At 46.9% G+C, this 26,633-nt stretch overlaps 2 long non-coding RNA genes across 2 annotated transcripts in view; one reads left to right on the plus strand and one right to left on the minus strand.

Moving 5' to 3' along the window:
• Positions 1-7,757, plus strand: part of LOC118676630 — a 20,480-nt gene extending 12,723 nt beyond the window's left edge. The window contains exon 3 of the long non-coding RNA XR_004974169.1: positions 7,532-7,757. This is a non-coding gene — a long non-coding RNA (uncharacterized LOC118676630). The remainder of the gene's footprint in view (positions 1-7,531) is intronic.
• On the minus strand, positions 4,114-25,953 carry LOC118676631. The gene is made up of 3 exons (XR_004974170.1): positions 25,727-25,953; positions 4,865-4,921; positions 4,114-4,213 (listed from the first exon to the last, which is right to left on the minus strand). It is a non-coding gene; the product is annotated as an uncharacterized LOC118676631 (long non-coding RNA).
• Positions 25,954-26,633: the final 680 nt, after the last annotated feature.

Genomic DNA, 26,633 nt, shown 5'->3' on the forward strand with positions numbered 1-26,633 from the left:
TCAGACTGTCCATTGGTTTCTGCTACCAGGGGTCTGCCTGGGTTCCCAGCCATTCTGACACTGATTCTTCTGATTCTATAAGTGGTCCTGTATCCTCTACTAGATCTCTCTTGTGTTTAAAATAGTAAGATTTCACTTCTCTTGTTTGCAACCAGGAATTCTAATTGATATAGTAGGTCAGTCCAAATATCTAAAGCTCAATTTATATTATGATTATTCTTAGCTGATCCACAGTGGAATTCTAAAAATCTTCTAAGTTTTGAAACAAAGGATTTGGCAACTGCATTTTAGAGTGAACTTCCTGGTCCCTTGAATAGAAAGGCTTTTTCTTAATCACACGGCTAAAGGTAACTACAGATACTACAAGAAAGCTCGAGAAAGGCTGGTGTATCTAACCTTGTCTTTAAATCAGTGCTTCTCAAACTTAGTGTGCAGGAGATCACCTGGAGAGCTTGTTGTTCATCATTTCTTTTTTTAAAAAATTCTCACCGAGGATATTTTTTTTCCATTGATTTTTTTTTTTAGACAGAATGAAAGGGAGGGAGGCGGGAGACAGAGAGAGAGAAACATCTATGCAAGATAGACACATGAATTGGTTGTGGGTTTCATGTCCTCGACAAGGAATCTAACCTGCAACCTTTTGGTCCAAGGGCTGAAGCTCTAACCACTGGGAAAAACCAGCCAGGGCCCAAACATCAAGGTTCTTGAGAACTACACTCAGAGCTTTTGACTTAGTGGGTCTGGAGTGGGACCGGAAATCAGACTTTTGAACAAGCTCCCGCTGACACTGCTGCTGCTGCTCTAAGGATCATCATTGGAATAGCAAGTCCTTAAATATGATCTTTTCCCCAAGTAAGAGAGACTTTGGAACACGGAAAGATTCCCTCTGGCTTTTGAAAATTAAAAGACGGAGACAAGATGAAAACTGCCCTCCCATTGAACTTTAGAGATGCCTGCTGCTCCCTGACCTCAGTAACAAACTGTGTCCCACTGAGCCCTGAGCAGGAGGAGACAATGGCTGGGCTGGAGGGTGTGTTCAAGAGCAGGGTGTCTTCACCAGCCAGCCTGGCACCCCCCAGAGCCTCACAGGCTGCTGGGCAGAAGGTCCAAAGCTACTTCAGTGGAAAGTTAAAAACAACACACCAATAAGTAATTGCATAAGATCCAGAGGAAATGCATGACGGCCTCCTGGGACTACTCAGCAGTGACCACAGCTAGAGCCGGGACCTGGAGCCGAGCCCGCTCCTTACTGTGTCCTCACAGGCCCCCATCCCCACCTCAAACACCCTCCTCACTTTGCTTTTCCAAACCATTTTCTTACCGTCCCCTGAAACCAGCTCTGAGCTTACCTCTCCCCAGGTCCCCTTCCCTGCCATCTTCATTCTGCACTATTCCAACATCCGCATACTCAGCTCTAAAATGTTAAAAGTCCTGCTCTGATACTAATAACAGCCACTACTTCTCTGCTCCTTACTGCATTCCGGGAGCTTTGTTTATCTATCTCATTTAATTCTCCCAACAACCTTATAAGGTCAGTGTTATTACCCTTGTTTATAGATGAGAAACAAAGTCAGAAGAGTAGTTTGCTTAAGATAAACTTAGAAAAAATTAGAGGCAGAAATTAAACCCTATTCTGTCTGACCCAAAACCTATATCCCAAACCACCCTGCCATGCTAAACCAATACATGCTATATGTATGCATGTGTGTGTGTGTGTGTGTGTGTGTGTGTGTGTCTATGTTCCTGTACATGTCATGGTATTTTGTTTCCCTTTCTAATGGAAAACGCACCTAGGCAGGACGAGGTGCTCTGGGAGAATATCCTAGTGGTTCTCTTGACCTGGCTCACATTATATGGAGTGCGTAGAGTCAGGTTTCTTTCCAGGGTAATCATTCAAGAGATATTGCTTACTACTGATGTAGTCTCTGATGGCTGACATTTTTGAATGTCAGCAAGAGTAGGCACATTACTGGAAGAGAGAAGCATTTTTTCCTATTTACCAATTAGCTCTGTTTTCCATTCATGTCTATGAAACATATGAAAAGTCTGACATCCAAAAGGAATAAAGAGTTCATTATTTGTCATCATCCATTGAGAGTCTGTTTTGTGCATACCATGAGGCTGGGTCCTAGAAAGAGCCACAGAGGATCCTGATTTGAGAGGCCTTAGACATGGGGTGTGCTGGTACCCTGAGTTGGGGGAGGCAGGGGCCAGGAAGGGAGAGCAGGTAGAGACCAGGCAGAACCTGGGCTGGAGGAAATGTCCTGATGGTGGTACTGGTCCCAGGCTGGACTTCATACTGAACTTAATGGTGTGTGGCAAACACAGGTGCTCACCTCGAAGGGGTATACAGTAGTAAGGGGCTTAAAGTCAGATGAACACCAGCTTTGCTAATACAGGTGCTTGGTGATTTGAGCATAAGAGCCAGGCAGTGGTTGAGAAGGCACAGAAAGCACTCACTTATTCATTCATACAATCACTCATGCATTTAAGAAAAATATATTGAGTATAGAACTTGGCACTGATGATACAATTATAAACAAGACAGATAGGGCCCCTGCCCTCATAGAACTTGTGGTGTTAGATAATAATGGCAAAGGGTGGTTTGATTATAGTTGTGGTCAGTGATATTACAGGATGAAAGAGGATTCATGCTCTGTAAGTGACCAGAGTGTAAGTTCTCCAAGCAAAGGGGCAGGAGTTTAAGACCAGGTAACAAATACAATGGCCTCTGTGCCTGCAGTTCATTTGGATCAAGTGAGAGAACAACCTGTCTAATTGCACAGACAGGCCCTGAGCCCAGGCTGAGAAAGGGTGTTGGACTTAGAACCAGAAGAGCAGGTGTCCAGTCCCAGCCATCCTTGTTCCCACAGCAAATTGCCTGAATTTTAAGACGTGTAAACTCCCCAGGCCTCAGTTTTCTCATTTGTAAATGGGAAAAACATTTATGGCTCCGCTTGCTTTATGGGAGTCATGAGTGAGAATGTGAAAGGCTTTTGCAAACTATGCAAAGCAGACACACACACACACACACCCTGAGCTTAATGAGCCCAGGATGCTTAGGGCCAAGGGCAGACTTCAGTGCTAATGAAGCATTGAGAGGGTTGGGTCTGGAGAGATTCCCATGAGCAGTCTTTAGAGAGATGAACGTGGCACAGGGAAGAAGGAAGTGGCCTGGCGTGGGCATTCCACAGGGGTGGCATGTGTGAAGGCAGGTCATCAGGAGGGAGGGACCACAAGGGGGGGGCCCGAGGTGTGTTTGGTAAGAGTCAAGAGTCTCAGTAAGGGTCAATCAGAGACAGAGGAGTGGTATGCGATGGAAGGAACAATCTGTGAGAAACCTTGACTGTTTTATGGTCTCGGTTCAGTCAAACATCACTAAAACATTTAGGTGACTCATGAATTTCAGTTGTTTATCAAAGAATTTTAATTCTAGCACAAAGAAGGGGCCTGGCATTTCTACATATAAAAATGAAAAGAGACAGGGTTAGGAATATGGCCCACTCTTTGAAGAAAAATAAAGTTAGAATCCCTACTTTATACTCAGTAAAAGGTGAATTTTAGATGGGTTAAAGGCCTACATGAAAAAGGTAAAATGACAAAGCTCTAAAAGGAGCTATAGCAGAAAAGATAAGAGAATACACTGAGTGGCCAGACTATTATGACCACCCATCAGTACTTCGTTGGGCCACCTTTTGCCTTCAATACTGCGGCGATTCTTCTTGGCATTGACTCCACGAGATCTTGAAAGATGATGCGAGGAATCTGACACCATGCCTGATGAATAGCACTGTCCAGTTCTGTGAGATTTGATGGTTGTGGAACCAGCTGCCTGATGGCTCTTTTAACTTCGTCCCACAAATGCTCAACTGGATTGAGATCTGGTGATTGTGGGGGCCACCTAAGCAAGGTAAAGTCTCCCTCATGTTCTTGAAACCACTCCTGCACAATACGAGCACCATGGCATGGCGCATTGTCTTGTTGGAAGAAGCCATCTCCATTGGGATATGCCATCAACATGATAGGATGAACTTGATCAGCAACGATGCTTAGGTATGTTGTGCTATTCAGATGTTTACAATGATCTGGCCCTCTAGCAACTTCAGCGCGAAATTATAGTTAACTTGCCTACAAACGTCAGGTGGTCATAATAATCTGGCCACTCAGTATATATTAGTGGCCTTGGTGTGGAGAAGGAATCTTAAAGAAGAACCTGAAAGCATAAAATGATTTGACTTTGAGTGGTGGGCACACAATGCAATATACCGATCACGTAGCATAGAAATGTACACTTAAAACCTACATAACCTTATTAACCAATGTCACCCCAATAAACTTAATTTTGTAAAAAGCACAAACCTTAGGGCAAAATAATGATGGATTTGGCAATAACAATATTAAATTTTTGTGTTCAACAAATTATACATTAGATAAAGATTAAAGAAGGACATCAGATGAAGAGAAGATATTTGCAATGCCTTAAGCGAATGGGAGTAAAAGAACACACAAGGAACTCCTGAGGACCAACAAGAGAAAGACAAGAAGTCCAATGAACAATAGTCAAAGGCTATGTGTAGGCAAGTTACATGGGAAAGTTTAAGTACACAGAGGACACCCAACCTTACTAGTAATCAAAAATATGCAAAATGAAATTACCAAACTGTATCTGTACTCACTAAATTTGCAAAACTTAGATGATCAGATCCTAAATACTGATGAAGACATGAGGAAATAGGCACCCACAAGCATTGCAAGGGTAGCCCTTCCAGAGAGCAACCCGATGTGCAGCATGCACCTAACTGATGAAATCATGTGATGTCTGACCAGCCCTCCCCCCAGCGGGAAATGCCACAGAAACGCTCACGTGTCAGGTTGTGCTGTTGCAGCAGCAGGGAGTCGGTGACGACCTCAGACACTGTCTCTAGAGGAATGGATAAGTAAAATAGGACGGATGCACACTGTGGAATCTTATACAATAATCAGAATCAGAGAGCTGGAACTAAAACACCAACATGATTAGATTAAGCAAAAATGGTTTTGACATCCAACCTGCATGTCCCATTGACAGAACCTGCCAAGAAGCCTACAATAACATTTATATAAATTAAACCACAACAGAAAAAAGTATATTTTACAATTATTCATATCCAAAGACATATAACAAACATGATCGATGAGGTATCTATGTAGCAGCAAGAAATGGGGATAATGTATCAATCAGTGTCCAATCAGGAAAACAGAAACCACTCTAAATATTTTAAACAGAGAGGGTTTACTACAGGGAATTGATTACAGGGGGATTGAAAAGCTGAGAGATGAGAAAGAGGACACTGAGAACACTGAAGTATTGTAACTACAGAGAAAAATTACCACATTTAAACCTGGTGAACAGAAGGGAAGGGCTAGTGTGCTGAGACCTATGGGTTCAAAGGAAGGAACCCCATGGTTGGTGTGCAGGCATGATGCTCAGAGCTCTGGGGCAGGGACATAACAGGTGCTGATGGCTGGTGCTGGGAGAGCTGAAGGAAGTGGGTGGGGGCCTGGAGCCATGGCCCTCCTTTGCTGCTGGGAGGATGCTGACAGGAAGTGAGAAAAAAGAGTACCTCCATTCATCCTGCCTTCCTACCTCCAACCTGCATGTCCTATTGACAGAACCTGCCAAGAAGCCTACTGACCAAGAAGTCTGGGAAATGAATGTAAGCCCCAGTATTACAGGGGAAAATGTAGAATTATGAGCTTGGGTTCAGAGATAATTATAAATAGACCATGCTATAAAAATAATAAAACAGCAGCTTTGTCTTGGACTGCTGTGAATTAAGGAATATGATAAACTCAAATTTATAACTAAGTCCAAAAAAAAGAAAAAAGTAAGGGCTCAGGACAAAGAGTCATGTGACATAGGGGAAGTTTGTGGTCCGACTCACTATGTCACCTTGGCCAAATCACTTAAACACAGGAGTCTCAGATTATCCACCTGTGCTAAACCATAGAGCCACCTGTAAGAGATAAAGCTATAAAACTTTTAGAAGTAAGCCACAGAAGAAAATCGTAGTGATCTTGGACTTGGCAAAGATTTTTAAAATCTGATATGAAAAGGATGAACTGTAACAATTAAACACACCCACACACACAAAGAAACAATAAATTGGACCTCACCAAAATAAAAAGATTTACTGTTCCAAAAAACACTATTACAAAATTGAAAATGCAAGCTTATCTAGACATAAGTCAGATAAAGGACTTTATGTCTTGAATATATAAAAGAAAATTCTACAATTCAATGATAAAAAGACAAAAGAATCCAATTTAAAAATGGGCAAAAGACTTGAATAGACCTTTTACCAAAAAAGATATATGGATGGCAAGTAAGAACATGAAAAAAACGATCAACATCACTAGTTATTAGTAAAATGCAAAATTAAACCATAGTGAAATACTTTTAGTTTCCCACTAGAATGGCTAAAATTAAAGATTAGTTAAATCGAGTGTTGGCAAAGATGTGGAGCAATTAATTAAAACTCTCAAATACTGCTGGTGGGAATGCAAAATAGTAGGGCTACTTTAGAAAACAATTTCACAGTTTATTTTTAAAAGTGAATACATACCTTTCATGTGATCTAGTCATTCCCATCCTAGGTATATACTAAGCGAAATGAAAATATATATTTAGAAAAACACTTGTGCAAGAATGTTCATAGCAGCTTTATTTGTAGCAGCCAAGAACTGGAAACAACTCAAATGTCCACCAACAAAATGATTGAATAAAAAATTGTTGTACAGCAATACAATGCAATACTATCCTATCTAATAAAAGAGAAACATGGTAATTAGCTGTACATCAGCTACCCTTCCCATTGGCTAATCAGGACAATATGCAAATTAACTGCCAGCCAAGATGGCGGCTGGCAGCTAGGCTACTGACACGAACATGAGGCTTGCTTGCTTCAGTGACGGAGGACTCCAACGTTCCCCGCCTGCCGCTGCTGGGCTCTGAGCTGCTAAGAAACATCTAAGGCTCACTTAGGCTTCATCCATTTGGAGGAGTGAGTCTCAGCCCCGGATGCACTTCGGGAGCTTTGAAAAATACAGATGCCTCAGATGCCTGAGCCCACCCTTGGAACTCTGGCTGAGTTGGTGTGGTCATATGGCCTGGTCTCTGCATTTATTGAGTCCCTTCCAGCAGCGCCCACTCCCGGGTTATGCGCAGGCAGAGCTGAGAACCACTGATAGCGAATTCTGTTCTGAAAAAATCAGTAAGGTATTTTATGGGCATTACAGATGAGTCACTGAGAGACTGTCAGGAGGTGCTGAGCAGGTGCCTGTGGGTTTGTCCAGGGAAGGGTCCTGGAGGAGCAGATGGATCTGGAAGTGTAACTATCCCCATTCCATAAGAGGCAAGAAATGAGCAAGCCACACTTAGAAAACTTGATTTGGTGTAGGGAGAAAAAACAAGGTTGGGATTAAGTAATAAGACGAGAGACAGACGGACCTTGAATTCCAACACAAAAAGTGTGATTCTTCTTATTTCTAGGAGCCAAATCTTATAAAAGGAGAATATTCCCTCTGCAGAGAACTTCTTGGATTTCAATCTCAGGCAATTCAGTGGAGAGAAAAGTAATACAAGATTCTCTAATCAGGAATCTACCTATCCCCATGTAAATTTCTGTCAAAAATAAAATATTGGACTTGTGTAACATTAGACTCTTTGGCGTTGTCATTCTAAATCTCTTATGTAACAAAGTGGGGGAATCAATGAATTGGCCAATCTGGTTTTCTTTCCCTAAAAAATATTTTCTCCATATCATTTCATGAAATTGGTAGGAAAATGGCTATCATGTGATATAGATCACAGGAACTATCAAAACAAAATTTAAAAAAGGAAGAAATGATAAAAATGTCCCGGAGAGAGCATGAGTCTGTTTCATGGAGATGGTTGTGTGATGCTAAGGTGTGATCGGGCTCTGAAAGTCCCAGTGCATGGCGTGTGTTACTGTCTGCACGTCACGCCTCTGGCAACCGCACTTGTTCACAGAGTTGAGAACAGAGAAGAAGAAGAACATCGATAACTCCAGCTAAGCTATGCTGAGTGCTTGCCATGTTCCAGGCACTTTTCTATGAACTTTGCAGGCATCAAGATTTTTAATCTTCACAAGAGCTCTACGAGATAGACCTTATTTTCATCATCCCCATTCTAAGGACCAGGAAGCTGAGAGGAGGAGAAGTTCAAATATTCACCTGAGATCACACAACCAATAAACGGCTGCTCTGGATCCAGGTTAGTCTGGTTCAGGGCCCCAGTTCTTCACATTCCACCCTTATCCCGGAAGAAGGGCAAGAAGGCAGAAACAATCAGTAAGTGTTTATTAAGTGCCAGCTACTTCACACATGATTATTTCATTTAACCCCCACAACACACCCTTAGCCCCCTGGTCTAGCCAAGGAAACGAGGAAACACACACTCAGCATTTAATGACTTGCCCATAAGAGGTAGAGCTAAGATCCCACCTTAATTTGCCTCACCGTAACCCTGTGCTTTTTTCACTAAGCCATGAAATTTCAGAGTAGTGTCCATGCATGAAAGCACACTTAAGAGAGAGTCTCTTGCTTAGAGCTTCATCTTTAACTTTGTATGATTTTAACAAGCTTGATTACCTGGTTTCCTTGTTAAAACCAGGAAGTATGTGAGGGGAAGGGGTAGGCACATGGATTGCAAGGAAAATTAGGTTAATAGAGAAATAACATGTCCAAGAGAAGAAAATCATTAAATAAGCAGTCTTTTAACTATTCATCTGTGATTTCTTTGAACAGAAGTTTTGCATTAAAAGCTTTATGCTTTATTTAAAGGAGTCAAAGGGAAGAGACTGGGTGAGTTGGTCAGCTAAATTTTGTAAACTTTCAAAAGCTAGTATACAGGTAATAGTTAAATTTAGAACACAAATCAAGCCCGACCAAGGATTCCGTTTTGAAAACAGTTTCATTTGTCTCTAAAGAATACTTTGCCATTTACTCTCAATAATATAACGTCCATGAAATGCTGATTCCAAGACCATTAAACGCACGTCAGAAGGTGTGCTGAGCTCAGACACCAGCTGCAGATGCAGGGCGGGTCCTGTGCCCGGGCATGTCCTCCTTCCCGCCTGCCCATGAGCTCTTCTTCAGGCCCCCGGGCAAGCAGTCAGCCCTATTTCCTCTGTCCCCACCCGCCACCCCGCAGTTCTCACACTTCAGAGCGCCTCAGAGTGAGGAGGGCTTGTTGAAACACAGATTGCTGGGCTTTACCTCTGGAATTTCTGATTCAAGACTCTGGGCTGGGCCCCAGAATTTGTATTTTCGACAAGTTCCCAGCTGATGCTGATGCTACAGCTTCCATGACTACACCTCGAGGACCACAGCTCCAGGGAAAATAGACTTCTCCTCTGTGCTGCCTGGTCTGTTCAGTTGTTTTATTTTGATTTCCACCAAGCAGATCATTTCTGTGTCTTCTCAGGAGTCTGTGAGCTCCTTGAAGGAAGGCGCTGATTCTGCAGGCCTGGGCGAAGGGCGATAATAGCAGGGAGCTGAAGGGCTCCTGGGAGAGCAAGCCTGCTAAGCAGAGAGGACCCAGGGCTGAAAAGTCTGTCAGTAACACAGCTTCAGTCTCTGAGAACTCCATCCCAAACCCCAGAATGTGCGGACTCCCAGGCCTGTAGAAAGTCAGAAGTTGTAATTAAACACAAAAAGCTAGTTAAAAAGGGAGGAAAGGGACAGAAAGAACACTCTCTGGGCCCCCATAACAGTGCATGATACAGGGAGGGGGGTGTTTTCTCCACCCCCCACAAACCTCCCTCTCGGTGCCCCAAGGACTGCAGGCCGTCACAGGCAACATCTGAGTGAGATGACAGTGCCCAGCAGAGTGGATATCGTCCAGGGCTGTGCTGCCCAACACGGTAGCTACTGGCCACGTGTAAATTAATTAGAATCACAGAAAAATGAAAATTCAGTTCATCAGTCATGCTAGTCACATTTCAAGTGCTCAATAGTCACAGGTGCTACTTCTCCAGCACAGATATAGGTGGAACATGTCTGTTACTGAAGAAAGTGCTATTGGCTAGCACTACAGTCGGGACTTGGGTAAGATGTAGCAGGAGTAATATGGCACTGGGGCAGGGCAATGTAATGTGTTTGTGTCCCTTGCCCTACATGCTACTACTGCTTAAGAATCTGTAAAGATTTGCAGTAACCCCCACCACCAGTGCCTGAGAACAGTACTCCACTTCACCCCCCACTTTCCTACACTCTTGGGGCCAGGACTTCAATGTCTAGTGTGGTGATGGCACCCTGGGACAGAAGGCCACTGGGACTGAGAGTGGCATTGTCCCTGAGCAGGGGTAAAGTCCCTCCCTGGACTCCTAGCAGGGCCCAAGGGCCCTCTCCATGAGACAGACACTGTCGGACATGCTCAGGCTACGTCGGGTCATGCTCTTGCCAGTGGCATCAGTTTTAGCAAGTGCCTTGCCCAGCTTCTTCTGCAGGAGGGACTTTCCCTCCACCTTCTCATAAACTAGGTGAGCTCCTTCAATTGCCATCACTCCTCTATCAAAGCCAGCCTACTCTGCATTGGAAATCAGGAATTTAAAAGGGTAGCTAAGCCCGACCGACATGTCTCAGTGGTTGAGTGTTGACCTATGAACCAGGAGGTCACGGTTCAAATCCCTGTCAGAGCACATGCCCGGATTTCGGGCTTGATCCCCAGTGAGAGATGTGCAGGAGGCAGCTGATCAATGATTCTCTCTCATCACTGATGTTTCTATCTCTCTCTCCCTCTCCCTTTCTCTCTGAAATCAATAAATAATATATTTAAAAATAAAAAAATAAAATAAAAGAATAGCTGATGGAAGAGAGAGTTGGATTATCCAGGCTAATGACAGGATCTTCCAGACCTAGCCTGGTCCCTTCTGTGTATTTTAGTAATGGGGTTTCCCAGCCTTCCCTGGAGACATTGCCATGGCCTAATAAATCTCTTTCCAGAGCTGATTTCCTGATCAAAGGTAGCTTAAATGTTCCTTTATTTAATTCTCCTTTAATTCATCGTAAAATAAGAAAAAAGATTCTAATTGCCTCCAGTCTGGCTAAAGGCTCAGGTAGGTAGAAGGGAAAAGCATCCAGGCTGTCTTTCAGGTGGTACACGGGACTTGAACTTTAGCAGAAAGGCCCTTATCTGTCTCTTTCATTAATCACTGCAATTCCCCTGCCTTCAGTGTGGCAGGGTATCAGTCAATGGCTGGGTGACAAGACTGGGACCCTGCTGTGCATTGAACACACTTAGGAGAGCAGAATGCTCAGCCAGATCACTGAAGAGGGTCCAGTGTGGGGTTTCTCAATGTGCAGTGTGTGTGGCGCTGGGCAACCAGAAGTCTGTTCCTGTGAGGACTGAGGAACCTCCTGGGAGACATTTATTTCAGGAGGATGGGAGTCAGGGCACTGCAAGCTTGATCTCGTGGGTGCAAAGTCTAAGCTGGAAGCTGGAGGAAAGCCCACGTGCATCATGGTATTTGTCACCCAGATTTGTCTCCAACCCAATGAGGAGGATGACATGGCCAGGGCTGCACTAGGTACCCTCTGGGAAAGCTGTTTGACTTTCAGCTGTTAAGCACTGAGCCCAAGCAGCACTTCTCTCGCAGAGAGTGACAAAGCAGGGTGGAGAGTAGAGCTGTTCTCTCCCACTTCCCACAGAACCCACACGGCTCTGGTGCTTGGAAAGCTCCAGGCCAGATGGCACAGAAATGGGGCAGGAAGCAGCAGAGCCATGGGGGACCCAATAAAGATCTCTTGACCAGAGAGCTCAACAACCCCAGGGGATGTTGGGTTTCTACAGAGCAGATGGATGTGAACAAAGAAGCATGGGGTACAGTAACAGGCCAAGAAAATTAGCTCTTCTTCCCTTCCCTTCCAGAAAATTCTGTTCAGGAGCTATTAAGTGAGATGAAGCAAGGTAGGTCTCTGCTCCTGAGTGGGGAGTGCCTATGGTGGCCCAAAGCAGGAGAGTGAAGCCAACTGGGGTGAGGAAGAGTTTCACATGGGGGCATGGGGGTGACCTATTGGGAGGTTGGGGCTCATGGGGAGTGAGGGGGTGTCCACATCGGAAGGTGGCCCTATGTGATGAGTAGGGTATCTTAAACAAGGTGAGAAGAGAGATCCTTGGGGAAGTGTCCTGGAATGGGATTCAGCCCCGAAGTGGAGTGAGAAGTGGGTCTTCATAGGAGAGTTTTAGAATCTGAGTTGGGTGGGAGGGTGGTCCAGGGAAGGATGCTGGTGTCCTCCCAGAGGGCACCCCAGCATGGGTGCCTGCCCTGAGCAGGGTGAGGAAGGAGATCGTGTGCCCTTGAAGGTGGCTGTGGGTCTCACTCTTTTTTGTATCCAGGGCCTAGCAGAGTGTAAGGCGATTAGTAGGTGCCCAAGTACAGTAATGGTGATGGTTAGGTGGATAGTGAAATAAATGAAGAAGACCTGAAGACCTGGGTTCAAGCCTCATCTTTACCACTTATACCTATGTACTGATGTGGCTTCATCTCTGACAAGGGGACCATGTGTATGAAAACAATGAAAAGCCAAAGTGCTGTCCATGTTTGAAGGATCCAAATTGTTCCATCTAACAGGAAGGGGGACCTTGACATTCTCTGATGGGCGGGCCTTCCTTATGCTTCCCATGCTTTGCTCAGTGGACACCTGGGCAGTCAGCTCAGCTGGTCAGGCCTCGGTGCCCCCTGCATAAAGTGAGAAGAGCCTGAGCGAGCTCCCCGAAGCCAGCCAGGCACAGGCCATGGTGGACCCGGAGCAAGGCGCCTCTGGGAGGGAGCGAGCTGTGGCCATGGTGAGCAGACCTCTGTGTCTGTGTCCTAAGCCCTGTTCCTTTATTTGGCCTTGCTTGTCCCACAGATCAGTGGGAGTCAGTGTCACCCTCCCCTTTCAGCACAAACCCTGCACTCTCACAGCAGGCCAAGGCCCTTGGCTGGTTCAGGAAATAACAGGATGCCTTCCTGTCTAACAGACCTGCTTCTACCAGAAGCATGTATCTGAGTGAGGACACTGGGTGGGACCCGGGAGACCTGGACCAGTCACAGGACCACAGGAAAATGACACCCTGGCCTGGGCAGCTGAGGATGGCCTGCTGGCTGTGTTTTGAGGACTCAGTCCTCAGAATTTCCCTCCTGACACCACTGGCCTCATTCAGGCAGAGGGGACAAACTTACTGACAAGCAGCCAGAGATCTGAAGGATAGCTAGATAATGTCTTATCAAACACACCCTTCCCCACATGTACACCCCCCGCCAGGGGAGTATGTGGGTAGTTGAAACACAAATTAATAAAAGACATTTTCACTAAATATATTTAAGTTATTCTCAAATTGTTTTGAATTTTTATGCAAGCTTTTAAAATTTTTGTTTTTAATTAATGTCATTATGTTTACAGCTCTGAGTCTGACTTTCCTCTATATCAAGGGTGGGGAACCTTTTTTCTGCCAAGGGCCATTTGGATATTTATAACATCATTTGAGAGCCATACAAAATTATCAACTTAAAAATTAGCCTACTCTATTTGGTCAAACATTTAATCAACTCACCCTTTAATGCCTTGGCAGGGCCAGACCAAATGATTTTGTGGGTCAGACATTCCCCACCCCTGCTCTACACCCGTGGGTGTCTTTTCTACTCCAATGACATCACTTAACATTTTTAAGATGACATTGCCCGTAACTTTATCTCCACCAAAATCTTTTCTCTTAAACTGCAGGTTCAGATAGCAAACTGCCTCCTACACATGACCACTTAGATCAGTGGTTCTCGACCTTCCTAATGCCGCGACCCTTTAATACAGTTCCTCATGTTGTGGTGACCCCCAATTTCATTGTTACAAATTGAACATAATTAAAGCATAGTGATTAATCACAAAAACAATATGTAATTATATATGTGTTTTCCAATGGTCTTAGGCGACCGCTGAGAAAGGGTCGTTCGAGCCCCAAAGGGGTCGCGACCCATAGGTTGAGAACCGCTGACTTAGATGTCTCTTGGGCCCCTTCTTTCACAGACTGAATTGTGAACCCATGGACACCACCCCAGGCTGCTCCTCTCACAGCCCACCTCCCAGTCTCAGAGAACAGCAGTAGCATCCAACCCCCACCCCTTACTCTCACTCACACAACAATTAGTCCTGTGAAATCCTGCTGATCTTACTTCTCAAGGCTTCTGTGTCTGTTGCCAATATCCTGGTTCAAGACACCAGCATCTCTCCTCTGTGATACTGCCGACTGCCTCCCAGTTGGTCTTGCCGGCTCTGCCCTGCCACACCATCCTCTCTGCCCCCTTCAAATTACACAGACTACAGCGCTGAGCTTTGAAAAATGTAACTCTGAACCTTGTTCACTGTTGCCCTTAAGATAAAGTCTACAATCCTTACTATGGTTTATAAGCAGTCCTATACCGTGGCCTCAGCCCTCCAGGGTGACCGACTTGTCCAGGTTAGCCAGGGCTGTCCCTGGCTGTAGCACCGAAAGGCCTGGGTTCTCCTTAGTGCCTGGCAAACTGAGCAGGCCCTTCACTCTACTCTGCGGCCCACCCCCACCCCAATCCCTCCAGGTTCCCACTGTTTTCACCTCTTCTGAATTTCTTTCCTTTAAGGATGTCTGTCACTTCAGGGCCTTCACACTTGCAATCCTACTGTCTCCTACTGAGAACACTCTGCCTCATTCCCTTTGCCTTTTTAAATTTTAACCCCCCTCCAGGTGGGTGGAAAGGTGTGGCAGGTCAGAGGACCCACCCTGCTTCGAGGCTCTGCTAGTTCCTCTGTGGCAGCTCCTCCAGTATTTCAATCAACCGATTATTTGGATCCACCTTCCAAGTCTGTAAGCACAGCCGCACGGGCTGTACCATCTTTGCTCCAAATTGTCACCGCATAGCTGGCACAATGCCTGCCACAGGTTTCAGTGGTGATTCTTAGCTTAACCGTGAGTCATTCAGGCGCAGCCTAAACACAGAGCATGTGTGTATATCTGTTATTTTGGCTTTAAACAGGCAGCCTAACTTATAGAAAACAACTAACTTATAAATACATGATAACAATGTCTGTTATCCCTCCTAATTAAATGCATACAAATTAAAACAACATTCAAATTCATTTCTTACCTACTAGATTCATAAAGATCTCAAAGTGGTGAGAAGGTGGGGTCACCCGCGGGGTGTAGGAGTATAAATCCGCAGGAATCCTTCAAGAGCAACTTGGCAGTCTCTACTGAAAGTTCAACTGGACATATTTTTTTACAATTTCACTCTTAGAAATGTGTTCTTCAAATATTCTTACACACATGCACAGAGGATATACAAGAACATTCAACCGGTCATTGTAACCAATGAGAAAAAAATGGAGAAAAAACACTGTTCACCAAAAGAGATTTAATAAATAAATTATGAAAGTCCTTCTCATAGAGATTATAAAGAAACTTTTTATAATGAAATGGGAACAAAAATAGACTCACACTATTGAAAATGGAGATGAGATTAATAACTAAAATACTAGTATATACGCAACTCTTAAATAAACAAGCAAAATTAAGGACTATAATAGAAAAGCTTGGAAATAGGAATTAATGGAAGAGGAAAATTGCAAGGCTACCTTCAATTCATTGGTGGAAAGAAAATTGCAAACTAAAAAGAAATGAGACTGAGATCAATTAGACTTTGAAAAGCTGGATACTTCCAAGCACTGGTGGATGGGTGAATGGAGAAATGTTCATATATTGCTGGTGGAGTGTAGATCACTGCAGGTAGCACTCAGTGGATACGTGGTCAAACTGAGCACTTCCACAATTTGTTATGCATCAAACACGTTCACACAGCCCCGGCTGCTGTGGCTCAGTTGGTTGGACAGTGTCCCATGCACAGAAAGGTTGCAGGTTGGATTCCTGGTCAGGGCACATGCCTGGGTTGTGGGCTTCATCACTGGTAAGGGGTGTGCAGGAGGCAGCCAATCAATGTTCTGCTCTCACATCGATGTTTCTCTCTGTCTCTCCCACTCCCTTCATTTGTCTCTAAAAATCAATTTTAAAAAATGTTCACACAGGTCCACAAAGGGGGAGCTAGGGGATGCTGCTGGATGTGCATTATTTTTGAAACTGAAGAGTTGGTAGTAATCAATCAATTGGATCATCGCTGGGATAGTAAGCAACTAAACTGCTGTTGAAGAGCACCACAGAACCCTATGCCGCCATGGGGAGAAACCGGATAATTGTACTCTTTGCCACTTGGTCAGATCTTAAAAACATTATGCTGAGTGAGAAAAGAAAGCAATGTGCTTTATAACATTACTAGAGGCCCGGTGCACAAATTTTTGTGCACTCGGGGTGAAAGGGGGGTCCCTCAGCCCGGCCTGTGCCCTCTCGCAGTCTGGGACCCCTCGGGAGATAACGACCTGCTGGCTTAGGCCTGCTCCCAGGTGGCAGAGGGCAGGCCCAATCCCTAGGTGCAGCCCCTGGTCGGGCTCAGAGCAGGGCTGATTGGGGAGTTGGGGCGCCGCCCCTGTCATGCACAGAGCAGGGCGGATCCGGAGGTTGCAATGCCACCCTCAGTCACGCTCAGGGTAGGGCCGATTGGGGGGTTGGGGCACCGCCCCCTGTCACACTCAAGGCAGGGTCGATGGGGAGGTTGTGGCGCCACCCCCTGTCACGCACAAAGCAGGACCAATCAGGGGGTTGGGGCGCTGCCCTCTGTCACTCACAGAGCAGGGCTGATCAGGGGGTTGGGGCGCCTTCCCCTGTCATGAACAGAGCAGGGCCGATAGGGAGGTTGTGGCCCCGCCCCCTGTCACACACAGAGATGCAGGGCGATCAGGGGGTTTGGGCACTGCCCCCTGTCACCCTGATCCCGGTGCTGGGAGGCATATTACCCTTTTACTATATAGGATAGAGGCCTGGTGCACGGGTGGAGGCCGGCTGGTTTGCCCTGAAGGGTGTCCTGGATCAGGGTGGGGGTCCCCACTGGGGTGCCTGGCCAGCCTGGATGAGGGGATGACGGCTGTTTGCAGCTGGTCACACACCCTTCAGGGTGGGGGTCCCCACTGGGGTGCCTGGCCAGTCTGGATGAGGGGCTGAGGGCTATTTTCAGGCTGGCAGGTGACTGAAGCTCCCAACCGCTCCTTTTAATCTTTTTTTTTTTATTCTGGGCCAGCTTTAGCTTTGAGGCTTGGCTCCAGCTCTTAGGCCTCCGCTGCTGAAAGCAGGTTTCTGGCCTTTGTTTACCTTCTGTATTTGAAACAATGTTGCGATCCTGCTGGCTGAAGCCAGGGACTAAAGCAGGTTTCTGGGGTTTTGTTTAGCTTCTATATTTGTAACATAGTTGCTTAGAGTTGCAGCTCAGAGGCCGGCAGCAGCAGGTGGGGAATGTTGGAGTCCTCCGTCACTGAAGCAAGCAAGCCTCATGTTCGCTTCCAGCTGTCTGGCTGCAGGGCCGCCATCTTGGCTGGCAGTTAATTTGCATATCGCCCTGATTAGCCAATGGGAAGGGTAGCGGTCGTATGCTAATTACCATGTTTCTCTTTTATTAGATAGGATGTAGAAACATTAAAATTACAGGCACACAAAAAATACATATTTTGAAAGAATGTATATAAACAAAAACCATGTAGGAAACCCTTTAGAATGGCTGGGTACATTCTCTATCTGTGTGTCTTTAAATCTCATCACAATGGTCACATTGGGGCCACTGCAACAATGTGATTTTGTTCATGTGTGTCTTATTCTCTACATTTTAAGGCAAATTATTCTTTTATTCATATTTCTATACAGCACCTAACCTAAGCCTCAGTAAATGCTTATCAAACAAAGAATGAGCAGAGAATTGATTGTAATTTTCAAAAGATGTTTTCAGCTTTTTTGAGGTATATTTGAAACACTACCTATCCATCAAAAGGAGACCTGTTAAATAAATTATGAAAGTCCTTCTTATGGCGATTATGAAAAAAAACCCCAAAAACTTTAAGCAATCCTCAAAGCAGAAAAAAAGAAAAAGGTCCACAATGTTTGTATTTAAAATTTTGATTTTAAAAGGAAATGTACATATGTGTTCATATGCAAAAAAATTATTATTGGAAAAACACAAAAATATGCAAGAGACTCTTAACAGTAATTACCTCTGGGGAGAGAAACTAAGATCTGGGATAGGGGAGAAACTTATTCATTGCATTTTCTCTTTTAAGTGTTTAAATATTTCATTGTAGTCATAAATTAGCTTTGCAATTATTACAAAAATAAAATTGTTTGTTTTTAAATGAAAGAAGCTACTGAATTTGTATCTGCCTTTACTTCTAGAAATTTTCCTTCCTTCCTTCCTTTCTTCCTCCCCTCTCCCTTCCTTCCTTCCTTCATTTCTTTTTTCTTTTCTTCTGTTCCCATCTCCATTCTAAGAAAATGATTTTTCCAGGATCTCCTAACCAGTTCCCCACCCCAGCTTGGAGTCCGGGTTTGACTGGCTGAGCCCATCACTGCTTGTTGCCAAGTACTGACTTTCTAACTTGATGAATGGGCACCTCTGTGCCCTCCTTCATCCTCTCAGCCCACCTCTTTACTCCAGCCAGGTCTGGACTTCCAGCTACAACCGCTCCCAGCACCTCCTTTCTGCCTCTCATTCCTGTATCTCAGTATCAATTATGAAAACAAACTACCAGCCCTTGTGGAACTGCTCATTGTGGGAACCCCGGCTGGACGCCATCCTTCAGTCACCGTGTGCTCTGGCATCCTTGGACAGCTGAGGATCAAGGTAAAACGACTGTCCCTGGGTGGCTTCTCTCAGTCTTTCTGAGGTGTGTTTATCCTCTAGGTCCTTGTGCCTGTCTTTCCTCCTCCGACTCCCCTATCATTGTGAGGATGGCATTTGTGAACCCAGCTATTCTTCAAAATTGCCTCCAAGTCAGATATAAACACACAGTACAGATTTTCCAGGTGGGTGCATCTCTTCTGTAAATTGACTATACCAGTGGTCGGCAAACTGCGGCTCATGAGCCACATGCAGCTCTTTGGCCCCTTGAGTGTGGCTCTTCCACAGAATACCACGTGCCGGCGCGCATGTACAGTGCGATTGAAACTTCGTGGCCCATGTGCAGAAGTCAGTATTTTGTGGAAGAACCACACTCAAGGGGCCAAAGAGCTGCATGTGGCTCGTGAGCCACGGTTTGCCGAGCCACAGTTTGCCGACCACTGGACTATACCCTTCACATTGGGATCCTCTTGCATCCATTTTAGATCCCTTAACTCTGATTTGATGATTCAAGAAACCAAAGAACCTCTGAATCTAACCCTGACTAGCCCCTGATTCACTGGAAGGTGAAGAATATACAGTTTGCTCATTTGGAGACCAAGGGTCCTTGCACAGAATGTGCTGGACCAACCTGCCAATCCCTGGCTCAAGGTCACTATTGTTTCATCACTCTCTGGTCAGAGTTCCCACCAAGGGTGGCGGATGCCTTTCCAACAGGCCTGGAAAAGGTGTGTGGTGGTCTCCCATTCCCTCAACCTTCCCCTTTTTTTGGGTGGTGCTCTTTTTTTTTCTGTGTTACACTTTCAAAGCAAACCATCCCCACTGGTTGTGGTGAATTTCAGTGAGGGAAATTTCCAGTTGGGAATGGTGAGGAGACCTACCGGAGGGACGCTATATATAGCCTGTCTTTAATGGCCATAATAACATAATTGCCTTCTCACTGCTGTCTGCCTTTAAGCAATAAACAACATTTTCATTTGAAAAATCAAACCAGAATAGGTTGCACAGTCTGCCAAGATTCAATAAAATATGTGTAAATATGCAGCATGTATTATTTATAGACCTGACTATAATTTTCTTTTGGATAATAGCTTCATTTGGACGCTCTGTAGACCTGCGTCAACTGAATCTGACAAAATTCAAGTTTGTCATAGAAATCGAGATGTTTAGAGCTAGAGGAGCCTTTAGGAATCACAGGGTAGAAAGCCCAGATTTTGGCCAAGGTCATGTGATGACAAGATGAGAACATGCAAAGAGGAAGAAGAGATTCATGCCAACTCACCACCAAGAGAAAGACCTTGACTCTTGGATTCAGTAAAAGGAGCTTCACACATCTTTTTACCTATTATAACCCATATTTGGAGGTTGTAATCCCCACTGTTCAGTTGAGAGAACAGGTTCAGAGAATGAAGTGACTTGTTCCAAGTCACACAGCTAATCTGTGACAGGGATTGAATTGGCATCTGATTCCAATTCAAGGCCAGTATTTTTCCATTCAATATGATATCTCAGTTGTCCCTGGTTTCAGGACTCTTGGGTAAACTTTGAGAGATATCTCCATAGCAACAGTCCTGCTGCTCTCACTCCCCATTCCTCAACATCTCACTCTGCTCCCTCCCTCTCTCCCAGCCCCAGGGCTTGCTCATCCTGTGAATGACGTGAGTTGCTCCAAGCCTCTACCATCACAAATGCCTTCCTCTGTCTTCTTCACTTTCTTCCAGAATGGCCCTTTCAAAAATAGAGCTATTTACAATTTCCTACTTCCAAAAGAAGAACTAAAAATGAAAACCAGATTTTAGGTTCCCTCCTCTTCCATTAGTTTCATGCAAAGGAAGTCCACTAAAAGTCCAAAGCCTTTGGCCTTGGCATCCAAGGCTGTTTGTGATCTGGCTCTTGCTATATCCATCACCTCCCCATCACTGCGCTGTCTGTACTTCCATTAGATCATTGCACAGTTCTGCAATGTGATGACGAAGAGAGCAGAGGACACTGGATTCATTTTTATGTCTAACAGAACAGCTGCCGCAGGGTCTAGAGCAGGGGTGGGCAAACTTTTTGGCTCGAGGGCCACAATGGGTTCTTAAACTGGACCAGAGGGCCGGAACAAAAGCATGGATGGAGTGTTTGTGTGAACTAATATAAATTCAAAGTAAACATCATCACATAAAAGGGTACGGTCTTTTTTTTTTTAGTTTTATTCATTTCAAACGGGCCGGATTCGGCCCGCGGGCCGTAGTTTGCCCACGGCTGGCCTAGAGAGCAGGTGCTCAATGACGACATTGAAGGGAACGGACTCATCCCCGCTCGCTGCAGTGTGCTCATAGGGCCCGTGACGATCACACTGCTCCAAGGGGTGGGGGGCGGGCCTGGGACTGCCGTCCTTGGTGGTAGACACTAACACACAAAGTGGTGAGGTTAGCCTCTGTGTGGAGTATCCTGGGACTGGCTGACCTAAGCAAGACTTGTGAGCATGCTACTGATGTAACTAGGTTTTTCTTAAATCATCACCACAAGATGCCTGATGTGTTTTCTACAGACTTTACCTGGACTGTGTGAATGCCTGTTCCTGACTCTCCCCTCCCCCAAATCGTAGCTGCTCAAGACTAGGTGAAGAGGAGTCTTGCTGAAAACTCCACAGATACTGCAGCTCCCTGTTCCAGTGTCTTGTGCTGGGGTCTCGAGATGTTTTACAGAGGAGCTTCCAGTCTAATGGGGGTAGAGGAGGAGTGTGCAGGGAAACAAACCTGCAGGGAAATGCTGACAATAGAGCAAAACCAGAGCGTGAATATGGATATTGTGTACTGAGTCGGGGTGGGAGGGATTGAATGAGAGAGTTTATGGAAAATGCCTACACAGCACCTGGCACGTAGTAGATGCTCAATAAATGGTAACAAGTCTTATCCTCACTGTCACATTTCTGGCTGGATACACAGAGGAGCAAGGCCTCTCTGCCTGTGTCTGATTGCTATGATTTCTCCCACCCTTTCCATCTGCTCCAGCCGGATTTTGTGAACAATGAGAAACACCAAATTCTTTCCCTCCTGGGAAAGTATAAGCTGTTCCTTATGCCAGGAACCTTTTATTCCCAGCTCTTGGCAAACCTTTTTTCTGTTTCATCTTTCTGGCCTCAGGGTAAATGCCACCTCCTTATAAAGGTCCTTCCTGATACCCCGATTTGGTTTTCTAGTTTGCTTTGTTTATTGTCCCATTAGACTTCAAGCTCCAGATGAGAAGAGCCACCTCTGTGTTCTCCACTGTTGTGTCCCAGCACTTGCAAGGTACCTTTTGTATGATCGGCCTATAGTTGCTCCACCTCTGCCTGGGAGAGCTGGGAAGGCCTCACACATGAAGGCGCATTTGATCAGGGCCTCAAAGAGGGGACAAGTTTACCCACCAGGGGCCTTGAAGATGAGGTGGCAACAGGCCTGCTTCTCAGTGGGAGGGAAGTACGGAGAAAAGAGACTTGGTTGTCATGAGCAGTTCTGTCCAAGATAAGACAGGCTCCGAGTCAGAACTGGGTGTTCCAACAGCAATACCCCGAGGGTGGGAGGGAAGGGGGTGCACCTCATCCCACTATCAGAGGCTCGGGGCTCAGGCCCTATCTTCTTATCTGGGTTCTCCCACCAGCCTTCTGAGCTGGAATTTGTTTTTTACAATGTAACCTGCCCACCAGCCAGGGGCAGGGAGACCTTATCAGGTGGCCAAGCCCAGTTTTCAAGCAATCATAATAATTAAAAGTATTCCCATTTATTGAGCTTCTACTAAGCGTAACCACTGCACTAAACATTTTACCCACAATATCTGTTTAAGCCACAGTCCCTGCGTAAGGTTGCACCATTTCCCCATTCCGTGAGGCCGTAGCTGGGATTCAAAGAGGGTGGGTAACATGTCCAAAGTCTTGGAGTTAGGAGGTGACGGATGGGGTTTCAGACCCAGCTACGTCTGACTTCGAAGTCAGTGCTCTTACACAACCTCCTTCTGGTCGGTGTACCTCGCAGGTGAATCAACTCCTTAGGCTTGGCTCCGACCCTTGGGGGTGAGTCATCATCGTAAGTCAGCCTGCCTGAACCTGTTCCTCTCTGGGAAGCTGATATAAACCTAATCCTTCAACTGACAAGGCCGAGGGCGAGGCTCTGGACTTTGGTAATCCCAGATAGGGCCACTTCTGCCCAGGGCAGGACCCAGGGGTACCGTGGGGGTGAGTGATTGCAGAAATTGTGCTTTGCTCCGCCATGGACTGGGGTGGCTAAGAGCTTGGGTGGAGAGGGAGACAAACTGGTTTGAAATCCAACTCCTGCACTTGGTAGCTGTGTGGCCTTGGCCTGGGCAAGTCCCTTCACCACTCCACACTTCCACTCTCCCCTCTAAACTGCAGACGAGAACCATCTCCTGCTGTTGCTGTGAGGATTACATGAAAAAAACATATATAAAGTGCCGCGTGTGCATATGCACGTCCTTTGCAATCGGTGACCTTTATTATCACTGTCATTAATAGTCTTAAGGGAAGGCAAACGTGATAGGGTAGGTTTGAATCTTGGTGCCATCACTTTATAGCCATGTGATTTTGGGAAGTTACTAGACGTCTAAACTCCTCATCTTTAAAGTGGATAATTTAGGGACTTTGGGGGGGGCAGGGGCGGGGGGAGGCTTAGGGGTGCGAGGGAGTCCAGTACTCTCATTCTTAAACTAAAATCAGCTTCTGTTAAGGAACTGGGAAACGCTAGAGGTAGGAAATGATTCTTGTTGTGAATGGACAGCACCTGCCTTGAGCCCTGGTCTGTTGAGAGGAGGCCCAGTGCTTCTGGACTGCCTGAATCTCATCAGGGGGCCCAGCTTGATGCTGGATCAGCTGGTCGGGAGCTCTCAGCTAGTCTGTGGTTTGGGTTTGGGCTGGAGGAAGATCGCCATCAGTGAGGAGCATGGCGAGGATGGCCTGCTTGAAAGAAAAGGCCACAGAGAAAGGCCAGGTCTGCGCTCGCTGCCCTGGGCATGCCCAGCCTCAGGGTTCAGATGTGCAGCCCGTGGCTGGCCACCCGCCGTGGAAGCAGGGCCACAGGGGAACAGAGGGTCTGGCTTGGGCACTAAAGCTCTGCTTCTGCTTCCACGCTCCCAGGCAGCCTTCCTACCCTGTACTGCTCACCTTCTCACAGGGAGAAAACCTCCACCCATCCGCACCCCAGTCGGGCGGTGCCATCTCCGACTCAGTGTGAGTTGATTGTGTTACTTCTGAGACGCTGACCCCCTCCGAGGGCACCAACAACACTGAGTTCCTGGGTCTGCCAGACCCAGAGGCTGATTCTGTCAGGCGGTGGCCCCACCCAGTGGCCACGACTCTGAGACCCTGACGGAGCTGTCACTGATGTCCCAGAGGCCCCTGCTCTCCCAGATGCCTTCTTTATCGGTCATGAACCTCCCTCAGGGTTAAAGCATTGAATGTCCTGGCATACACGAGGTGCTCAACAATGCTGATTCTTTCCAGCTTATGTAAACCCCGTGATCTGCCCCTGCCAAGAAACTGTGATCCCCTTAAAGCCTGGAGCCCTGCCTCCTGCTGCTCTGGTTTCTCTCCCTCACTCCCCAAGGTCCGGGCTAGGACCTGCCCTTGTCCTCGACGACTATCTTATCCATGCTATGGGTTCGCCCCACCCTGACCTCTGCCCACACATCAGACCTCCTGGTTTTCCCTGAGCCACACAACGGCAGCTACACAGTGGAGCACCCTAGGCCGGGCAGCGTGGCACCCAGTTCTAAAGCTGCCACCTCTGCCTGTGGGGCCTAGCTCCAGCCATTCCCATCTCTGCACTTCATGTCCCCGTCTGTGAGGCGAGGGCTTTGGGCTAGCTCTTCACGTGCTGTGGTATTTGTATGATGACTTATTCCTTCCACCCATCCCTCCCTCCATCCCACAGACTCTCAGCACCTTCTCAGTGCTGGGTCAGGGATGGTGGTAGGAAGAGTGAGTTGGATGGACATGCCCCCAGGCCTGAAACCCTCACACCACTGTGAAGCATACCATCCTCTGGAACATAGGCTGTACCGCACAGGGGAAAAGCTGTGTGACCAGATGGCGGCAGGGGGGGCACTCTGTTAGCCTTGCCTGAGTCCCTGCTTGGTGGCTTTGCAGTGGCAGGCTCCAGAAGTCGGCCCTGCTTCCTGCGGAGATGCCCCCCAGCATTACTCAGCGCCCCACAATGTCTGCCTCCCTGCACCCTCCTCCCGGTCCCCCGGGAGCGCAGCACAAACGTCCTGTTGTGGGCCAGCAGCCCAGGCAGCAGGCGAGCCTCTGGGTGACTCACCATCTTGCCATTTCCTTTGTGTGGCCCGCGGATCCTTGCTGGAAGCTGGCCTGTGCCTGCCCCGCCGGGGTGGGGGCTCTGGCGGCGCTCTCCAGCATCGCCCCTCTGGGAAGGGGACCCCCGCCAGCCCCCTCCTCACCCCAACCGGTGAGCCTTTTAGGTAGCAGGGGGAGGGGGGCTCCCGGCACGTGATGCCCCTCTAAGAAGGCAGCTGGCTCAGGGAAGGCAAGATGTTTGCAGCCCCGCCTGGCAGGAACCAAAGCGCCCACTGTGGGTGAGGCATGTGGTCCCCATCAGGCAGTGCTCTGCTCCCGGTGCCCTAAGGAACACATCTTTATGAAAAGTGAAGATTAACCACGGAAGGGAAGGGCCGGATGCCTTGGGAAGCTATGTGGGCTGCTGCCTCCGGGGGCGGGAGGATCTTTGGTCCCAGCTCAGATGCCCTGTCAGCTGCCACAGAACCCATCTGAGCTTCAGACACCTTCCCAGGCCTGGCTCAGCCTGGGACTCCTGCACTCAGCGCCCTGGCAAGGCTCCGGCTAGTGTGTGGCCAGAGGCAGCCTGGCCAGGGGCACCTAATGAATAGTGAAGGAGCAAGTGAGCACTGGACTAGGAGCCCGGAGATGGGTTCTCGCATAGGTTACTAACCTGCATCACCTCCAGCAAGTTTTGCCAGTGGAATTTTAGGCATCCTTGGGAGCAGGCCCTAAGCCATGGCTCTGGAGACTCCTCCTGGTCTGGCTCCTGGCTCCTGCCTCCTGCTTTGGTTTTATCTCTACCCATCCGCTCCTTAAGCTCCACACTCCAGCCGCTGTGAACAACGTGTTCTTTCCTGAGCATGCCATGTTCTCGCTCTCCTCTAGGTTTTGCACAAGCTGTTTGTTCTTGCTGCAAGGAGAACCTTCCCCAAACTCCTTGAGGGCGTGTGATCAATCCTTTCCTTTGAGACTCAGCTCAGGGGCCACCTTCCACGGGAAGCTTCTCCCTAGAGGCTGGCATAGGCATTCCTCCTCTGCACTCCTCTGAACATCTTTGCAAAACCTGTCAGAGCCCTGACCCCCTGCTGTGATCCCTGCTGGTTTACATGCAGGAGGGCACTGAAGTAGTGAGTGAGTGAGGACTGGTGAATGAATGAATGAATGAAGGGCTTGGGAAAGGAAATTGCTTCACATACCATTGCCATGTGGGTGGGTACTAAGACACACCCTACAGGAAGCCTAAGAAAATGGCTCTAATTCTGTCCTTCCTTTTACATTTTTGAGGCATCTCTTGTGAAATGACAGGTGCGGTTGTGAGGTTATCGCCCTGGACTGAGGAGGTACCCACACAAACGAGGGAGGGTGCATCTGTCATCAGTATGCGGGGTCAAAGCCAACTCACAATGTAATCAGACCCTTGAAACATAAACATGCATGGACTTAATGATGGGCCAGGTCAGTAGTCCGTCCCTGAGAACAATGAGGGAGGCATCGAGGAAAATCCCACACACTCCCACAGTTCTATGGGGTTTGCAAGCTTTCACCATCGCTGGTCGTATTGGATTTGAGTAGAGATC

Source organism: Myotis myotis, unplaced genomic scaffold, assembly GCF_014108235.1.
Source record: "Myotis myotis isolate mMyoMyo1 unplaced genomic scaffold, mMyoMyo1.p scaffold_m19_p_2, whole genome shotgun sequence".
Taxonomy (NCBI): domain Eukaryota; kingdom Metazoa; phylum Chordata; class Mammalia; order Chiroptera; family Vespertilionidae; genus Myotis; species Myotis myotis.